The following is a 20,467-nucleotide window of genomic DNA, read 5'->3' on the forward strand; positions in this document are numbered from 1 at the left end:
AGCAGATACACAAATGGCAAGCATGTGAGAACATGCTCCACATCATATGTCATTAGGGAAACACAAGATGAAAGTGAGGTACTTCGACACACCTATTAGAATGGCCAAAATATGGAACACTTACTGCAAGATGCTGATGAGCATGTGAGGCAGCATTAACTCTGATTTATTGCTTATAGGAAATAAAAATGGTACAGGCACTTTGGAAGACAGTTCGGTAGTTTCTTATAAAACTAAACATGCAGTCTAGTGATCCCACTCCTTGGTGTTTATCCAGAGGAGATGGAAACTTATGCCCACACCAAAACTACATATAGATGTTTATAGAGCGTTCATTATAATTGACCAAAGTTGGAAGCAGCTGAGATGTAGTTTAATAGGTGAATGGATAAACTGTGGTGCATCTAAACAATGGAATAGTATTCGATGCTAAAAAGAAAAGAGCTCTAAAGTCATGAAAAGACGTGGAGGAATATTAAATGCGAATTCCTAAGTGAAAGAAACAAATCTGAGAGAATTATATACTGTATGTTTCCAATTACATGACATTCAAGAAAAGGCAAAACTATGGAGACAGTGGTTGCCAGGGGTTGGAGGGATGTGGAGGGATGAATAGGCAGAGCACAGAGGGTTTTGGGGGCAGTGAAATACTCTGTGTAATACCCTACTGATGGATACATTTGTCCAAACCCATGAAATCACAACACAAAGAGTGAACCGCAGTATAAACTATGGATTTTGGCTGATTATGACATGTCAGTATAGGTTCATCAATATTAACAAATGTACCACTCTGGTGGCGGATGTTGAGAATCAGGAAGGCTATTTCTGTGTGGAGGAAGGCAGGGTAATTAGGATATCTTTGTACCTTCCCTTAATTTTGCTGTGAACTTAAAATTGCTCTAAAAATATAAAGTCTTTAAAAATTGTATATGATTACTTTCTATTCTCTCTTGCACATCAGAGCCTTATATTTCCTGCATATCCTCTTGGATATTTATTCCTCTATATTTCCTCTCAAACATAATATATCTGAAATTCAGCTGTCTGCCATGCAAACCTAGAATCATTTTCCATGTTCTACTGAGAAACCCATGTGAGGCACCCTGGAATTTTCTCTGACTCTCCACTCCATTATATTACAGAGTATGAGCAAGTTTATCTTTAAAAAGTTTCTCAAATGTTCCGGCTTCTTTGTTGTTGTTTTCTTTTGACTAAGAGAGAGAACCATGGTTTTACAGGACAAAAACTTACTATAATTTTGGGGTCCTGTTTAAGAGTGCAAACATATTTGAAAGTGAATATCTAATTAGAATGTTAAGCGTGATGACAAGAAATTGCACGTTTTAAAAGACTAACAAATACTTCAAAATTCGGAAAGAAATCTTGACGCAATTCCATAACTTTTTTTTGGTCGCATAGTCATCAATCACTTCTTCATATAACTATAGTCCTATATTAACATTTTTTTATAGAGAGAATGGAAACATAATTAGCTTTCCTCTAGTATGGTTCGATCATTTTGCTCTGAATTTAGGTGAAACAGCTATTGCGATCTTAAAGGAGTGCTTTTATGTGGGAGCATAATTGTGTAGACTGTGTGCCCAGTGTCTTTGCTGTGAGGACTGGAGTTGATGTGGACAGCAGCCACGTCTTTCCTCAGGGTGTGCTGGCAGCTGTCACTTTGATGGGGGGTGGTTGATATTGGAGGAGCTAAAGCCTGCTCAGAGTGTGGGGCAGGGCTTCCTCTCTGCTCCTTGACTGTTGCCATCCTCTCAGGGGTGGGGTCTGTTCCCCAGTTGCTGAAGTGGAAGCCCCTAAGGGTTGGACTTGAGTAGGTTCTCTTCTCTTTAAGTGTGTATTTTTTGTTCTCCCCTCACTGGGGTCTTTGCCTCAAAGGAGGGGAGTGTTGAAGTCAGTGAGGATCATGTGCTCCCAGAGGTCTGATGCTCTGCCTGTTACGGCATCTGTGGCTCTGCTCAGATGCAATCCAAGGTCATGTCCTTTCTCTGATGGTCATCCCAGGTCTAGTGAAAGGTTGTGACACGGATTGAGCAGGGCCAGAGCACTCACTAGGCTGGGACTAGGGGTTTAGGCATTGCACTTGCAGGAATTGAAGTGGCTGTGCTGCTGTCAGAGGTCTGAGGAGCTTCCTTGGCACTACCAGTGCCAGCAATGGCTGCAGCCACCCCACATAGGTCACACACCTGGCTCCTTGGCCATCTTCATGTTACTCGATGGAGTCTTTTCCCAGGACTCAGCTGCCCTAGATCCTGTGCCAGACCTTGTTATGGAGTGAGTGGGGCTGGGGTGTTTGCCCAGTTCAGATTGGTGAGTATGGCAAGGCGGCAGCCACCCCTGTAGAGCTCTCTCTGCCCTGTCTATTGGCAAATCAGTGCCCATGCACTTACCGTGAGTGGAGTCTGGGCTTCTCTAGACCTTTTATCTCTGTGCCAGCCGTTCTCCCAGCAGCCCAGGGGATTTGCCTCCTCTGTGTGGGACCCAAGGACTAGGACACCCAGTCTGTGGCTTGACCCGTTCACTCTTTAGGGTGAGTGTCCGCCAGTGTAGTCTTTCTTTTTCCTCTTAGACCCCTCTTAGGGGCACAAGTCCTGACCCCAGTGTTTTTTTTTCCCACATCCTACCTGGTTATGTGGAAATCTTTCTTGTAGCCTTGGTTATATAGACATTCTTCTGCCAGTTTTCAGTTACTTTTCCTTGAGAATTATTTCGCATGTAGATGGTTTTTTGTTGTTGTTGTTGTTTTGTTCTGTTTTGTTTTGCGGTACGCGGTCCTCTCACTGTTGTGGCCTCTCCCGTTGCGGAGCACAGGCTCCGGACGCGCAGGCTCAGCGGCCATGGCTCACGGACCCAGTCGCTCGGCGGCATGTGGGATCTTCCCGGATCGGGGCACGAACCCGTGTCCCCTGCATCTGCAGGCGGACTCTCAACCACTGCGCCACCAGGGAAGCCCTGTAGATGTATTTTTGATGTGTTTGTGGGTCGAGGTGAGCTCCACTTCCCCTTACTTTGCCATCTTGATTCTCCACCTGGGATAATCTTAACAGCATAAAAGAGATATAGTAGAAGCATATTGGCAATTATATCTATTTAATTATATACACATATGTGTGTGTGTGTGTGTATTTTTTACCAGTAGGTCCTTGTTGGTTGTCTATTTTAAACAATCCCAAACCCCCAATCATATATATATATATATATATATATATATATTTTTTTTTTTTTTTTTTTTTTTTTTTTTTTTTTTTGCGGTATGAGGGCCTCTCACTGTTGTGGCCTCTCCCGTTGCGGAGCACAGGCTCCGGACGCGCAGGCCCAGCAGCCATGGCTCACGGGCCCAACTGGCATGTGGGATCCTCCCGGACCGGGGCACGAACCCGTGTCCCCTGCATTGGCAGGTGGATTCTTAACCACTGCGCCACCAGGGAAGTCCCCCAATCATATATTTTTAATGCATGCATATGTATAGGTGTTTTAATACATTTAGTTCAGGTATTTTGCTGCTAATGAATACAGAGTCATGGGTTTGACCCAGGTAGGAGTTTTATTTATTTATTTATTTATTTATTTATTTATGGCTGCATTGGGTTTTCGTTTGCGTGGGCTTTCTCTAGTTGTGGTGAGCAGGCACTACTCTTCGTTGTGTTGCGTGGGCTTCTCATCGCAGTGGCTTCTCTTGTTGCAGAACCCGGGCTGTAGGCACGCAGGCTTCAGTAGTTGTGGCTCACGGGCTCTAGAGTGCAGCGTCAGTAGTTGTGGTGCACGGGCTTAGCTGCTCTGTGGCATGTGGGATCTTCCCGGACCAGGGGTTGAACCCGTGTCCCCTGCACTGGCAGGCAGATTCTTAACCACTGCACCACCAGGGAAGCCCCGGATTGTTTCTTTTTATTTGTGGCTATTAAAGATTCTTTTTTCCCTCCAACAGTGAAAGCAAACACAAAACTCAGATGAATCAAACAGCACATTTTATAAATAGAGAAGTCTGTTTTATTCATAGGAAAGCTGTGGAATGATGAAATATTCATTTAATTGATAGCTGTCTGTCAACATATGATAATAGCAATTTTTTGTGAATATAAGAGACTAAAAAGTAGTTCTGCCATGGCAAAACAATGACAGGAGTATCAGGTGCCTTGAGTTTAGTAAACAATAGTTGTCAACCATCTGGGTATGGTACAATCTACATAAATGCACAGTGTATCCAGCAGTTACAGGGTCACCTCTGTGCCCACAATAAGTGGGCCGATTTTGCCATTTAAACTTGGCATATGCTCTCTGAGGTGTTGATTATTCAAGATACCTGTATGCCCAAGTCTATTAAGCTTAAAAACTACATTTTAATGGCCCCTTATATTCAAACCCTGTTTAATATGGCAAATGCTTGAGAGCTACTTACAAACACCATTCAATTTCATCACTAATTACTAATAACAGGAATGAAATTAGCACCTGTCTCAGCTGCTTCAGATTTTGGATTGCACTTAATAAACAGTTGAGAAAGTCCTCTGTTGCTAAACATTTACTGGGCCATTTGCATCCTGATTTTCAATGTGCTATTATGATTTATACTCTCATATAGTCATCTGAAAAAGCATAGGACTTAAAGACAGTGTTTCTTATTTGAATTTAAAACAATGTTTTTAATACCTTACATTTTGAAATAATTTTTCAGTATGTGACATCAATTTATCTTCTATAAAATCATTCTATCTTTCTCTTTAAGTCTACTAAAACGAGAATGCTAGTGGAGTGAATAGGCATTTTCACACACAAAAAACCTGAAAAATCGTTAGAATAAACTAACGCACAAAAAAAGAAAGTTCTACTGGTTTTAATGATCCCTTAAAACACAAAATCTCTTAAGGGCGTGAAACCCTGGTTTCTCTAGTCATCCCTTCTGGGTCTTTGGTCTATGCTGCTACTATAGGTACTGGAGAGTTTTAGCATGAAAACAAGGCAATTAAATTGCAAAATTGTTCAGTGCTACTCACAACACCATTAAATAGCGTCACTTATTAATAATAACAGGAATGGTAGATTTGGGAAAGTTTCACACTCAGTGAAACCACACTGAAAGGGTGTGAGAGAAATTATGTAAAAAAGTAGTATGATAAAAAAAAAATGTCATGAAACCATCTCATTAGTGTCCAAGGTAAATGATCATGGTATAAAACACTTCTCTATCTTTTGGACCCAATCTTTTCTATCTTTGGACCCAATCAGTTATTATACTGAAATGTGTAAGACATTATCTTCAGGATTTCAGGCCAACTTAACTCTAGATATAGTGACTTTAATCATTCAAATTGTTGTCTTTCATTTAATACAGATTTATTTTTCTAATATTTCAAAGTACATCAGGAGGCATTTTTAAAATAAAGTTTATAAGCTTTGAAACATTGTTACAAAATAACCAGAAGATGGCAGCATGGCACCTGTTTAGAAATTTGAAAGCTTGTAACTTCCATTAAGCGGAAACAGTTTCTAGATTTTTATAAATAATATCTTTCCAATCACAAAATTTTCTCAACATAGAAAACGTAATTAAGAAAAGACTGTTAGTAAGGTCTAAATGATAGCTTGACCAAAGCAGAATTACAAAGGAACAAAAATGGCTTCTTCTTTACTGAAAATAATGAAGAAAGATGAAAGAGAGATGGTAGAGGGAGAATGTCAAGGCTCTTAAAAATGTGCTTTCAGAACATTTTAAGTAGGCTTGATAGAACCCATTATGGGAAAGAAGAGACTCTTTTAAAATTCCAAACAAGATGAGCCCTGATATTGAAATAACCAATTAATTCCACCGAGGCCATTAGGAAAGAATTAAAGGTCATTATCATAATTGAACAGGTTCAAAACAAACTCCTTAAATTTATCATCTTTAAAGTCCATTTCGGCTTTTAAAAAATACACCTATTGTTTTATGATCTTTTATAGCCCAAATATGTGAACAGTTTACAAAGAACTCCAGTACACTCATTTTATTTTTAAAGTTGTAATCTCATTATAACTAACAAAATTAACTGAAGACTTCTGTTTAGCTATGAAAAAATGTCTTTTAAACCTCAGGTAAGAATCTGCGTATTTATAGTAATATGGAACATCATAAAATGACAGTTCAAGAAAACATTTTTCTATAATCCCTGAAAAGTCCATAGTAAGATTTTACTGTACTAGAAGTTTTGAGGAAAGCTTCTCGGTATATTCCATTATGAACTGTTAAAAATAAAACTCAGCACATTACCTATTACGTTTTCCTGTTCATTTTATAAATTTGTGATATATACTGAATCCTCACCCTTCTACCAGAAAACTCTAGAGCCTCTTCAAACTGAACTGGTTACCCTATGTGTTATAAGACTAGTGTGGGTTTTTCACGTGTATTGGTATATTTGTGTATATCCATTTATTCAAAGCTGATTTGTTGTCTACTATAATAGTTGGCCCCATTCTAGGCAATGACTGAAATGCATTACACGTTTTGAATAGATCCATTAAATAATTATATCAGGAAAATAGAAAATATAGGAACTGAATATGAATGCCAAGCATTTTGTGGAAATGTCTATATAGTCGTTATAACTAACAAAAATAATTGTTACTATGTGCTGTTTGAATTTCGGTCATTTTTCTTAGTTGTGTATGATTGGTATAATAGTTAATCAAACATCTTTTATGCATATTAAACTACCATTGAGTTCATCGTATGAAGATATCTAGTAAACTATATTCTTCAAATAATGAATCACAGAATAACAAACAAAACACTTAATGATTAAAGCCACCTGAGAATCCAGGCAGAAGGGAGATGATTTTTTTCTCATTTCCTCCTGCAGTGGGCAGCAGAGGCTCAGTTAGGTTTTAACAAGAAACTGAAAAACAGGCAAAACAACTGCTCAAACAGTAAACAGGTGGTGTTCTCAGGGCTCATAGGTCTTGGGGGCAGGAAAACAAATTAGATTATTATGGTGATGATAATTATGATTATACTGATAAGTATTTTATAAAATGTTTTCCTTTTTTTTCCCCTCATTAAAAAAAATATCCATAGGCTGTATAAATTGTCACTTTTTACAGTTGAGTGACTTGAGATCCAATTAAGGTAAACCTCAGGATGGAGAGCTACTGAAAAGTAGAGTCAGGATGCTGAGCTAGATACTCCTGCCTCTACATTAGAATTAGAGGGAAATTGGGAACAGATCAGAAAAGTTCAGCGCTAAAAAGACAATTTTTGATCCTTTGGAGATGAGAAATTATTTGTATTCTTTAAGTATTCTACAAATATAAATAAAATATTTACTCAAGCTCTTAAGCTCCATGTCTGAAGGCAGAAATGGAATTGAAACTTATCCAGGCTATTTATACTGAAAGAGATTTCATTAGTCAGGATGATTAGTTCACCTTAGCCTTGATTCCCACCTTCTCTTGGTAAATTCCCAGGTAAGATGTTGATCCTCCCCCACGCCCCCCCCCACCCCAGTAGAGGATCTTGGCCTTGTGAACAGAGATAACAATTCAGGATTAAGTATTTTGGAGCAAACAATTTATTATTTGGGTCTTTTTATACCCTATGAACCTCACCTTGTGTGACATCCAGTGTAGTCTCATGCTTAGATGGTTATGTGCTGAGAACCTCACTGAGTGGCTATAAAAAATGGAAGCTTGAATACAGGCTTATTCATTCTACTTTATGAGTCTTACCTTGGTTTTGTCTCAGAGCTTTCTCTACCAGGGATAGAGGACTGGTTCCTGAAATGTTCTCATAAGCAATTCCTTTTTACAAAGAACTATACAGAGCCATAAAAATAATTAACAATACAGAGTAGCCTACATTAAATGCTAAATGTGTGGAAAGGCAAGAAATGCTATAGGAAACAGCCAGCCAGCCAGATGTTGTCCTAGGTAATGGAGTATAGCAATATACTCAACAAAGGAATTTGAATCAAGTTCTGGAAACATCAGAGAGACATTGAAGCCTTTTGGGTAAATCCATGACTAAAGCATTGGTTTCTTCTAGTTGTTTCCACTTTAGATATAATTTTCACTCCAGATGAAGAATATGAAAGAGTTAAATGGTTTTTTAAACAGCTTACTCCTTATTGTACATCGACCTCAGGTGGAGAAGATTATACTTCTTTAAAATTTGACCAAATTTGGCCAAATTTTAAAATGTTGGAAGCATGGAACCTACCCGGTTGCTGGTTGGTCTTCCTTCCTTTAACTAAATGTTTTTTTTTTTTTTATTATATCAGACTAATATTTTACTTTGATCTATGGAGTTAGAATAAAATGTTACTGCCTTTTAATGAAAGAACTATTTTTGGGGTCTTATTTATGACATGACTTTTTATAATAGAAAAATATTGCCGGGTTCTCTTCTTCCATATATTAAGATATGCATAAAAGCAAAAAAGGAAACAGCTTTAGAAAAATTATAACTTCATGGTTTATTTTTACTTGATGTTAAGAATTTCTGCTAAATATAATATACAAGTTACGTAGGTTGTACAGATTTAATTTTTTCGTTTTCTTTGGAGCTTTGATCTTTGCCAGGTCTTTGACCTTTTGTTGATACAATTCTTCTATCATCTTTTTCCTTATCCATTATATTAGGTGTCCCAAATCCCTTATACCTGTTATTTTTCCAGTTTCCCTTCCCTTATTTTTTTTTCTGGAATCTAATTAACTCTCTTTTTCACAAAATTTATGTATTTAGGACAGAGACTGTAAGGAAAACTGTGACAAAAGAAAATTAGCAGAGAAAATTAAATGGATCAATTAAATTAATTTTGGACAATGAGAGATTTGACTTTTTTATTATTGAAATAATTCCTATATGTTTATTTATAAATGCTTATTTGCCATCATCCTTAGTTACTTACCCATATACAGGAAAGTCACAACGTACTAATTTCAATTTGTGTGCAGCATAAAGTGTTATTTTATTTCAATGTCCCAATTCCAAATCTCATAGGCCAATTTGGACTTTGCTCATTGATGCTAATTGTTTTTTTTTCAACCAAGAGTATAAGCTTTAAATGAATGCAAATGTATCAATAACCTTCAAAATAATTTTCATTTACATGATAATGGTTTACTGTAGGCATATAAGATGCAAATTACATAAACTATTTTTCTAGATCTTGTTAATCTACGCAGGTAGATACACTGTAAATCATATTACATTTTCAGTACAAGACATGTGGCAATTAATACTTGTCTTGAGTTTGAAGAAATAATATAAACAAGATAATATTTTGGGATAGGTGAATGTTATGAAAATAGAAAACATAGGCTTAAGCAATTGGTTTGGTTTATGTTATTGATTATGAAATATGGAGAAGTAATATATTCTCATCAGTTTACTTGGAGGAAAAAAGAACTAGAACAGTGATTATAAAATTCAGTGAAATGGTGACATTGGAATAGTTTGGTAGCTACAAAGAAAGTTTTGAAATGTGTTGTCTTGATTTATCTAATTACCTGCCTGAATCTCTGTTGTAATAGCTATAAAATTTTTGATGACATTTCATTTATTTAAAAAATTTTTATAATTAATTAATTTTTATTATTAATTAAAAAAAATTTTTGGGTGGGTTGGGTCTTTGTTGCTGTGTGCCTTCATTAATTGTAGTGAGCGGGGGCCACTCCTCGCCACAGTGCGTGGGCTTCTCATTGCGGTTACCTCTCTGGTTGCGGAGCACAGGCTCTAGGCACGTGGGCTCAGTAGTTGTGGCAAACGGGCCCAGTTGCTCCGCAGCATGTGGGATCCTCCCGGACCAGGGCTTGAACCTGTCTCCCCTGCATTGGCAGGCGGACTCTCAACCCCTGGACCACCAGGGAAGTCCTGAAAACATTTTAGATCAACAAAAAAGTTGCAAAAAATGACATAGTAAAAAAAAAAAAAAAAAAGACATAGTGTATATGTATATGCCCATCATCCAGCTTCCCCTAATGTTAACGTGTGACATAGTCATAACGATGTCTTTGTACAGTTGTACAGTTAACAGTGGAACAATAGTACTAATTAATCCATGGTCCTTTTTGGAATGTCACCACTTTTTTCCACAAATATGTTTTCTTCTGCTTCAGAATCCAAAGTAGGATCCCAGATTATATTTAGTTGCTGTTTTCTTAGTTTCTGCTAATCTATGAAAGTTGCTAAATTTTTCCTTGTCTCTCATGACCTTGCAACACTTGAGTAGTGGTCAGTTTCTTTGTAGAATGACTTTTGCTCTGGGTTTGTGTGATGCTTTTCATGATTAGATCAAGGTGAAATATTTTTAGCAGTGCCACAAAAGCAGTGTTGTATCCTTCTCAGTGCATCATATAAGGAGGTATATGGTATGTTTTATCCCTCTGGATGTACTCAATTAAGGTAGCATGTGCCTAGTCTTTCCACTTTAAATTTACTACTTTTCCCTTTAAACTAAAAAAAAAAAAAAAAAAAAAAAATTGGGAGAGATACTTTAAGGCTATGTGAATATCCTGCTTCATCCAATTATTTTAGCATCCATTGTTGAATTTTACCTGCAGCAGTTATTATTGTGATGTTTACCTGATGGTGATTTTGTATTTCCCTTATTATTTCTCTATTTATTATTATATAATATGCTTTTTGTTACTTGCTATTACTATTAAGCAGAAAAAAAATATGTTGTTTCTTATTTTTGTTCCTATTTATTAGTTAGGACTAGCATTCCTTCCAAAGGCTTTAGCTAACTTAGAGTTCTTTTTTCAAAACATGTTTTTAACTAAATTTTGCTGGTACAGTGAGTTACATTCATTCAAACCTTCCCCACACCAAACCCTGTTCATAACATCATATATATATATATATATAGTTATGTATATATATGCTAGTAATATACATGGGCAAATATATATTGACATTGCAATTTTCTTCTAGTTTTAAGCCACCACAGCTCCATTAAAGAACCAATGCTTTGTAATTGCTTTGAATGAATCAGTATGGTCTCTATTATGTCATTGATCTGCTAATTAAAAATTCTTAAAATAAGTGCTATGATTATTTAATGATGATAAAATATCTGATGTGAGAGCTCCCTTATTAAAGTTTACCATAGCTTTGGGGGAAAAAAAAATGTATAACAGGAACAAAGCAAACAGTACAGTGATTTGTAATTCTAGAAGGTGAGATTAGATCTTAAAGATTCATTTTTCCTTAAATATAAATTGTGGATACTGTGGTTGGAAGTTTATTAACACCAAATAAATCATAAACATGCAAACTTAATTTAAAATTATGTCACTAAATTTTCCCCCAGTATATACTTCAGAATTTTCCACAGTGTATTCTACAAATTCTAGGTATTTCTGTGATATGTGAGTGCTTCAGAGACGGTGAGAAAAAAATTCTAGATATGTTAGCTTCTGGCTCTGTGTAGCTACTAAATGTACTGTGTGTCAAAAAATAAGAAATTTTACTTTTAGATACATGAACAGCAAATATGGCTTTGGTCATCTTGCAGTAAACCTTTTGCACTCTTTTAAGCTTTCTGTGAATCAGTCTGATGACATCATGCAAATTACATTGTCTTATTTTGTGACTCCTGCAATTATTCAGCTTTATCATGGACTCACCAAGAAGTTTCTCCCCCCACTATTTAAAATCACTAATGGATTTGCAGCTAACCTTTGGCTTCAGTCTCGGTCGGTTGCCTACAGTATCACTTGTGTATGCATTGAGCTGATAAGTACTGTGGTTCATTTTACTCTTGAGCAAACCAAGTTTAAGGAAAGAAGAAAACAGAAAAAAAAAAAAAAGAAATCAAAACTCCAGACCAATAATTACCTTAGCTTCAGATGAAGGTGGTGAAAAATCATTTGATTGCTTCCTAATTCTTGGCGAGATATAACAAAATAAGGTTTTGGGGAGGTGGAGGGTGAGAGGAGGGCCACACAGCAGAACGGAGGGGAGACAGCAAGGGCTCTGAAATAGCTTTCTTATGCTGCTTATTATGTCCTTGGATTCTTTCAAACTGCATTTTATTCTGTATTATCAGTTGGATAAAATTATAATTACAATGCATATCTTGGTTTAATCATGGATCCCTTCCCACATCAATGGCTATTCCTCAATATTCCCAGCATCATCATTTCACATTACATTTTAATTTGTTAGTTCATCAGGAAGAACAGTGTACCCTAGCATGTAAAGGATTACTCGTCATGACTCAGTAGGCTAACAAAGCTTTTGGTAAAAGGGGAAATCTAATGAAAAGAAAAAAGATTCTAGTCCTTCTAGGTCAAATTATTAGCTCAGATATTTCATGCAAGAGAGAAACTGAAAATTAATTTTTCTCATTGCACTGTATAATATACTTACTTAAAAAAACTAAGGATATATAAAATACATATCTCCTATAATGAGCAAGAAAATATCATTTGAGAGTATAATACACACATAGAATCTAAAGCAACTGTACTTTTAGAAATAACTAAGACTTAACTTTGCGTGGGAGAAAGCTTTTAATATTTCTGTCTTTTTTTTTTAATTTTAAAAGAATAGAAAACATCCCTGGTAACCTGGCAAGAATTTAAACAAAATGATTAAATATAAAGGAGGAATAACAAAGTCCATGGTAATATGGTTATTTACCTTCATGTATCTAAATTACATTAGTTTATTTTTTGGACTTGTCTACTCATACCTTAAACAATGTAAATCAATTGACTGGTGTTTATAATTACCTGAAGAATAACGTTAAACTAGGCAAGTTCTATGGAAGTAAGTATACCAACCACAAAATAATGAAATTTCCTTTCATTTTGAAGATTTCCTGAGTATTCAATGTAGCATTTTGACTTTAAATTGAGAATTACCTGTTAAACAATGGAATTTTTAACACTTTTGAGGACTTGACAGTATAGCACAGTTAAGGAGGTAAAACTCCTGAGTCAACCTTTTGTGTCCTTATTTTATTTTCCACATGAATCACTCACAGCTATTTATGCTCATTGTAGAAGTTCTTCCCCAAAGACAGCATGTACTGGACGGAAAGGTCAGTACTTAGGGATCCAGTTTTAGGTCTGCCATTAATTACCCACGTAAGACTAAACAAATTCCTTAACTTCTCTCAGCCTAGGTTTCATGTTCTGTCAAGAGTTTGAGAAAAGATTCCTTCAATTTCCCTCAATACATTTTTAATTTACCTCAATTTTGAAAGGTCTTTGTCTTTCAATAATTTTTTAAGTAGGCAAATGTGTTCCTTCACTCAGTGGGTCTGAAGGAGTTAGGGATTTTTAGAAAATCTTAATTTTTATCTGCTTTTTCAATTATAACTTCAATAATGGCATCAAAATATATTGTAATGGCCTATCTATATCTATACATATGACAATAGACTGTATATCTTATGTCATCTAGCATGTGTTTACTAAGAGACTGCCATGTTCATTTGTGCATGTTCATACATACACACACACACACACACCAGGGTATATTTCTGGAGAAAGATTATCTAAATTGAGATATGACAAATAATAGAAGTTAGCTAATAGATAACAGGGGGAAGTAGTATTTTTAGGAAAAAGGAGGGTGTAAAAACCTACTGGACAGAAGGAATAGCCCTTTTGAGAAATTCTGAAAGTTCATTAAGGATAAACTTCGACTTCAAAAGTTTTAACCTAGTTTAGGGAAAGGAAACTAATATTTGTTGAGGGCCTACTTGGTTTTAGGCAGTATTTGTTGAGTTATACTTGTTCTGTTATACTTGTTCTGATATATTACATATCTGCATGTAGCTCTTCAGAGACTCACATGTAACACTTTAATTAGGCAACTATTTATTATTGGTCAAAATGATCCAATTTAATTTTCTTCTTCCAGTCTCACCATTGCCATTTATTAATGAATCACAGTTAGCCCTTATTCCTGCCCTTGGAGTATCCTCTCTGTCCAGGCTTTTGTATCATCTCCCTTCTGATATGCAGATAGTATTTTAGACAATGACTCATGTACAAACCGCTTTGGGCTGATTCTGTTAAAGAATGTATTTCCACCCCTCCACAGTGGTACTCTAATTCTCTTTGTGTACACACTTGCAATTTATGCTTTTCACTTATTTTAATACATTTTACAAAGAATAGTAAGGTCTTTCTTTAAAATTAGTGTAAAATATTGATGTTTCTAAAATTATATATTTATATTTAGGAGGTATATTTATTCTTTGAACTATTCCTTTAGCTGTGTGTTTGTACACACACATATGTGTGTTTGTATGTGTGTTGGGGATAGGTAGGGGAAAATGGTACCAGACATACGTGGTATTTTTTTCTCTTCTCAAATAAGAATTCTAAACTTCTTTAAAAAATATTTTGATCATCTCATTTTATGTAGTATAAGATCTGAAACCCAGAGATAAGAGTGTATCTAGTTTTCTTACGTAAGTTCCAGTGCTCTTAGAATAATACAGGTTAACCACGATAGCATATCATGAGCTTGTATGCGGCAAGGTACACATTTATTAAACTACTCTTCAGTGGTGTCCAAAATATCCTCACATGGATGCTCAACTTAAAAAGTAGTTTTAGAGGATGACTAGAAAATTGAATTTATACCTTTCAACCCAGAAGATTTGAGAAAGTACTTACTATTTGGAAAACCTGTGCATAAAATTAGCTGGCTATTATCTAGTTAACGAGTAAGGTCTGCTGTCTGGTGTGCTGCGAAGTGGAAGTGAACGACTGTTGGCAAGAGGATATAAATGGTGTTTTATGAGGTTATATTGATCTTTTTGTTTTCAATTTAAGATTTTGAAAAAATAATTTTAAAGAAAAGGAAACATCTAGTGTAAGTCACCATCCCTATTCTAACATGTAACAGCTGATTAGGTTATTAAACTAATATGTTCAGTATTCTCTTGCAAAGTAAAAGGATTAGACTGTTTTGGATTTTTTTTTTTTTTTTTTGCACATGAAAAAGGAGCAACTAATAATAAATGATTCTATGAAACATAGTTAATTTTTTTATCCATTCATTCAACAGATGTCTTCTTAGTGCCTATTATGTGGCAGGTTGTGTTAGGTGCTAAATAAAAGAACTTACAAAGCAACATCCCTTCTGTTTAGGAACTGATCAGTACTTTGGAAGAGACTTACTTTTAAAGCAACAATTGGAGTACAGGGTTATGGGTACAGGAATGCAAGGCATATAAGAGATACCTATTTTAGGGTCATATAAATAAGCTCAAGAAAAGAATCGAAAGCGGGATGGTATGAGCTGAGCTCAGAGAACAAGGAACAGAATATGAAAAACACAGAAGTGAAAGAACGTAACATATTCAGGGAATAGCAACTGTTTTTTGTTTTTTTTTTTTTGGAGTGGAAGGGTGATATGAGTGAATGGTGGGAAATGAGCAAGATAGGAACTATTTACTTCATGAAATGCCAAAACCAAGAAGTTTATATATTGTCTTAGGTGATGAAAAGCTCTTTTAGGACATTAGTGGGAGAAGGACAAACAAAATTTATGCTTGGGGTAATATGCCTATTATAGAATAGAAGATGGATTGGATGAGGAATTAAAGAAGAGAGATTAATTAGAAGATTCTAGCTTCTGGCTGCTGTATAAAACTCCCATCTACCACTCTTCTTCCCTAAAAAGTTTAGGTATAGAACTATAAATACTCAAAAATCAGTGAACCCTTAGATTGAAATTCTAATTATTTAATTCTACAATACAGAAAAGGATGTCAAACACTTTAAATGACTTGCCCAAAACCAAAGGGTTTCCAACAAAGTTAGAATTTAGGACCCTGATCTCCTCTTTCTCAAAAAACACGTATTAAAATTCACAAGGAAGCAGCCCTTAAGCTTCATAGAAATATTTTAACGAAAGTATTAATGATGATGTGTCTGTGTTAGCAGTACCATAAAACAAGTGACCTTCACGGACAAAACTCTCTGTGGTTAAAATTAAAAAGACAAAGGAAAATTGGATCTGATTATTAATGTAACTAGCTGATGATCCAGTGGGGTGTCAGATCCTAAATGCTAATTATTGACTGATGATAATGGAGCATTCACATCTTCAAACTGGTGCTCAAGTCCTGCTCTCAGAAATAATGAGAGAGCTGCTCCCTCATCCTGCCTCCTTGCAAGGTGCTAATGCCGCATTCTGAATAAGGAGGTGCAAACCCAGCATACAGGCAGTGCTGCTCTTGCGCCACATTAAATCCACTGTTTTGTTTGCTGCTGCTGTAGGTTCTGTTTTTTTTTTTTTGAAAATTGGGCATTTTTGAAGTGCTGTCATGAATATGGGGAAAGAATATTATAATCAACCCTTCTTAAGAATTGCCAGATTTACAGTATGTTCATAAACCTCAAACAAACAAGAAAATATGTTGAGTATAACCCACTATAGTGCTTAACATTTACACAGAATCTTTTTTAATAACCACTTCGAGGCTTCTGTCGGTGCCTATAACATTTAAAGTTATAATTTGGCAGCCATGTTGCTACTGGCTCCTTCAAACTAAAAATTTCAGTGTCTGATAAATAGAAATAGTTGTTCATATAGAGAGCGACCACTTTATAGGTACATATATTTATTCAGGTGCATGACTTTAGTGGGCGGTTAAACTTGATAATATTCGCTGTGAGATTATTTAATCATCATCCCCTTTGAGGATAAGCGATTTGCCCAAGAACATAGGTTACTAAATAGTAAAACAATGTTTTATTTCTGAAAATAAGGATTTGCTAAAGAGTTTAGCACTTGGCAATCATGGTACAACAAGGTTTAGACTGTTCTATTCCAATAAAACAATGCATGTACCTCATAACAAAGGGGATAGATCAAAGTATGGAATATTCTTTAGTCTTTATGGCTTATGTCATGAGATGCTTGGTGATACCTCTGTTAGGAAATAAAGGAAGACTACCACTTGATCCTCCAAATGAGAAAGGAAAGTTGTAATTGGATGTCATCTTTGCCAGTTATTTTGGCTGTAAAATAGACAGAGGCAGTTCATTTCAAGAGTGAAGCAGTTGCCAGTTTGTAGTCACAGATTATAACTGTGGAGAATCTCTTTCTCCCTGCTCCTTCTGAGGTAATGGAGGACTCTGCTGAAAAACTTATGTCTACTTCTTGGAATTGAATGTTTCACTAATTTATAAAAGGAGACTCTTCATTTTAGGGGGAGCAAGACTAAAGGGAATTCCTGAGTTTGGGGATTTAGTTTTACACAATGGAATGCTGTTGTATCCTGAAGTGTTCACCTAAAACTGTAAAGGTCACTTTATATTCCTATGCTGTTAAATTGTTTTTGAAAATACGGTTACAAATTAAAGCACAATATTTCCTTATCTGTGGGAGCAATTCAGTTTCTGTATTATAAGATATTTAGCGTGTTTCCATTTTGTGGGGAGACGGACTGGTGTAAATAACACTGAAATGGATTATCAGGATACATAAATGTTTGTGTCAGCATATGTTGATACGTCTTTTTGAGAGATTTCCAGAAGTGAAATAAGTGGGTGAAAGGGAGCAAATATCTTGTAGAGTTTGATATGTGCTGGAAAATCGCTTTCCAATTTATACTACCACCAGCAATGAGCGAAGATGGCAATTTTATCACACCTGTTCATCACTATCAAAACAAAATATCGCAAAAGGCTTGCTTTATTAAAAATGGTATTATTTGCTTTTTGCAAACAAATTCCCTCAAAGATAGATATAGGCCAAGCTGTTCTCAGTAATTAAAATCTTTGTGTTAGACTCTTTCTTTAGGTCAGGAGAGAATCACTTTGAAAGTACATTTGGGGAGGCAGGAAACGGAAGCTGTGTCCACTGATAGACAAGCCCTTGAAACCTGGAAAAATCAGGAGAGCATTGGTTATGCAATAAGCCCATAAAAGAGAAAGATAAGTATTAAATAGAAAATGGGAGAACACTGAAGATAATATTTACTTCTGTTGCATGTTTGTGTATAGCTGCAATCTAACTTTGGAAATTACCAATTGTATTAGTTTTCTAGAGCTGTCATAACAGCATATCTGTTGAACTTGCTCCTGAAATTGGGTCATACATCAGTAGGGAAATGAAAATGGAGTGAAAATTTTCTCCGAGATAGGTTGAAAAATTAAGTCATTTTAAGGACTTAACATTTAAATAAGGTAATGAGGAGTAACTCTGCCCCACAGTTTTTTTTTTTTTTTTTTTTTTTTTTTTGCGGTACGCAGGCCTCTCACTGTTGTGGCCTCTCCCGTTGCCGAGCACAGGCTCAGGACGCGGAGGCCCAGCGGCCATGGCTCACAGGCCCAGCCGCTCCGTGGCATGTGGGATCTTCCCGGACCGGGGCACAAACCCGTGTCCCCTGCATCTGCAGGCGGACTCTCAACCACTGCGCCACCAGGGAAGCCCCACATGATTGGTATTTTAAGCTGAAAATTTTTTTCCTGTGGAGGCCTGTCCTGTGAATTGTCGGCTGTTTAGCAGCATCCATGGCCTCTAACCACTATATGCCTATAGCACCCTACACCGCGCTGTGACAAAAAATGTCTCCAGGGATTGCCAAATGTTCCAGGCCATGGGAGTGGCAGGAGGAAATTAGCCTTGGGAGAAAATGCCTGAGTTAAAACAGTTAAATGATGTCAATGAAATGATGATACACCACCTCCCCTTCACCACCATCAGCAGATCTAAAAAAGAGCTGCTGGTCGAAACATAGTTTTCCAAATATATTGTCTATCAGGTTTGATATTTAGAATTTTCCTTATTGAGTCTATAGGTGTTGTATTCTTGTCTTTTTTATTCTTCCTTTTTTTTTCCATTGTCTCATCTCAATCTTATTTTCCCTCCTAATTCTAGCCTATGCTAAGTTAATTTAAACCACTATTTTAAAATGTCTCCTCCCTTTCCTCCTGCAACTTATTTCCATTTATAGGAGTATATGTTCCTATCAGAAAAATCAGAGCAAACACCCTTAATCCTATCTTTAAAACCCCAATTATTCCTACTGGCCAGAGGAATGGAGATTTTAGAATCTGGGGATTGTTTTTGCTGTGAATCCAGCCCTGACTTTGTTGATACCATGTTTTTCTGTGATCAATTCATTATAGTCTGGCTGTAATGCTGACTGTCCAGAGTTTCGTACTTTCTCTTTACCCTATGCTTCTACTCCCATGGATGTTAGACAACTGGATCCTTGCTTGGCTGGGGAAAACTTTAAGTGCCTCCCTGTCATTTACCAAGATTTTCTGTTCCTCTAGTCATGCCAGTCCATAAGTAAAACACAGAACATGGAATGATAGCTATTAAATACCACTTAAAATACCTCATTCCCCTGCCAAAACAAAACAAAACAAAAGACAAAAAGAATGCCACTTTTACTTTGATTTCTCTGAATTTCTTTCATGAATAAAGTTTCATGTTTTTTTATGTGTTTCTCAATTATTTTGCACTTAATTATAATTGTGTGAATATAAATATAATTGTATTAAAATAGAAGAAATATTGGGCTGGCCAAAATGTCTGTTTGGGTTTTTCCATAGCATGGTACCAAAAACCCAAATGAACTTTTTGGCCAACCCAATACAAACTTGTTCATACTGAGAGATGAATAGACTAGAAAGCATGAGTTAAAATATTTTTTAGATATTTAAATAATTTAATATATTTGAACTATTTTTACTTTTCAAACATTTTATAGTTTTTAATAGCTAATGTTTATTAGCCACATCCTATGCCCTAGGAAGGGTTCTAAGCAATTTATTTGTATTAACTCATTTAATCTTTACAACTTCATTGTAAGTGATAAACTGAGGCTAAGATAAGGTTATGTACATTGTCTAAATCCAAACTGGTTAGTAATCCAAGGACCAAAGTTCAGCTCCCGAAAGTGTGAAATTCTAGTTTGGGCCATAAAATTTAAAAGGTAGCCTAAATTTGTGTGTGTGTGTGTGTGTGTGTGTGTGTATTTTTTTAAGCAACAGAATCCTGTCACTAAGCATTACCTTATGTAGACCTTTCAAGTGAGAGAGGGAAAGTGTGTACGAATGTGTATGTGTTTGTGTATGCACTTGTACATGGCTACTTGGCTTGAATAATGGCTGAAGGAATGTTATAGGCAACGTGGAGTCTTGGTTTCTTCCCATGGCCCAGAAATTCCTGAGGCATTACCATATAAAAATGAGAACTTTGTAATTCAGAGTTTGAATCCAGTTTACTGGATTACCACTCCAGTGCCTTCTAGAACTAAATTCATTTAGGTTAGTGATCTTTACATATGGAAGAAAACATTATATTTATTTCTATTTTATAGGTGCTATTTATTATTCATGGTTAAATTTTTATCCCAACATACTGGTAGAGGTCACAAAGGAAGTTTTTTCTCTGTTTTTTTTCCCCCACATCTGGAAATTTCAGTCAGATAGAATGTCAAAAACCATGAATGAAGTAAGTGGTTCTTTCATTTTGCAT

At 36.0% G+C, this 20,467-nt stretch overlaps 1 protein-coding gene across 23 annotated transcripts in view; it reads left to right on the forward strand.

Moving 5' to 3' along the window:
- Nucleotides 1-20,467, forward strand: part of PTPRD (protein tyrosine phosphatase receptor type D) — a 2,143,853-nt gene that overhangs the window by 754,406 nt on the left and 1,368,980 nt on the right. The window lies entirely within an intron of this gene.

Source organism: Orcinus orca, chromosome 6, assembly GCF_937001465.1.
Source record: "Orcinus orca chromosome 6, mOrcOrc1.1, whole genome shotgun sequence".
Classification (NCBI taxonomy): domain Eukaryota; kingdom Metazoa; phylum Chordata; class Mammalia; order Artiodactyla; family Delphinidae; genus Orcinus; species Orcinus orca.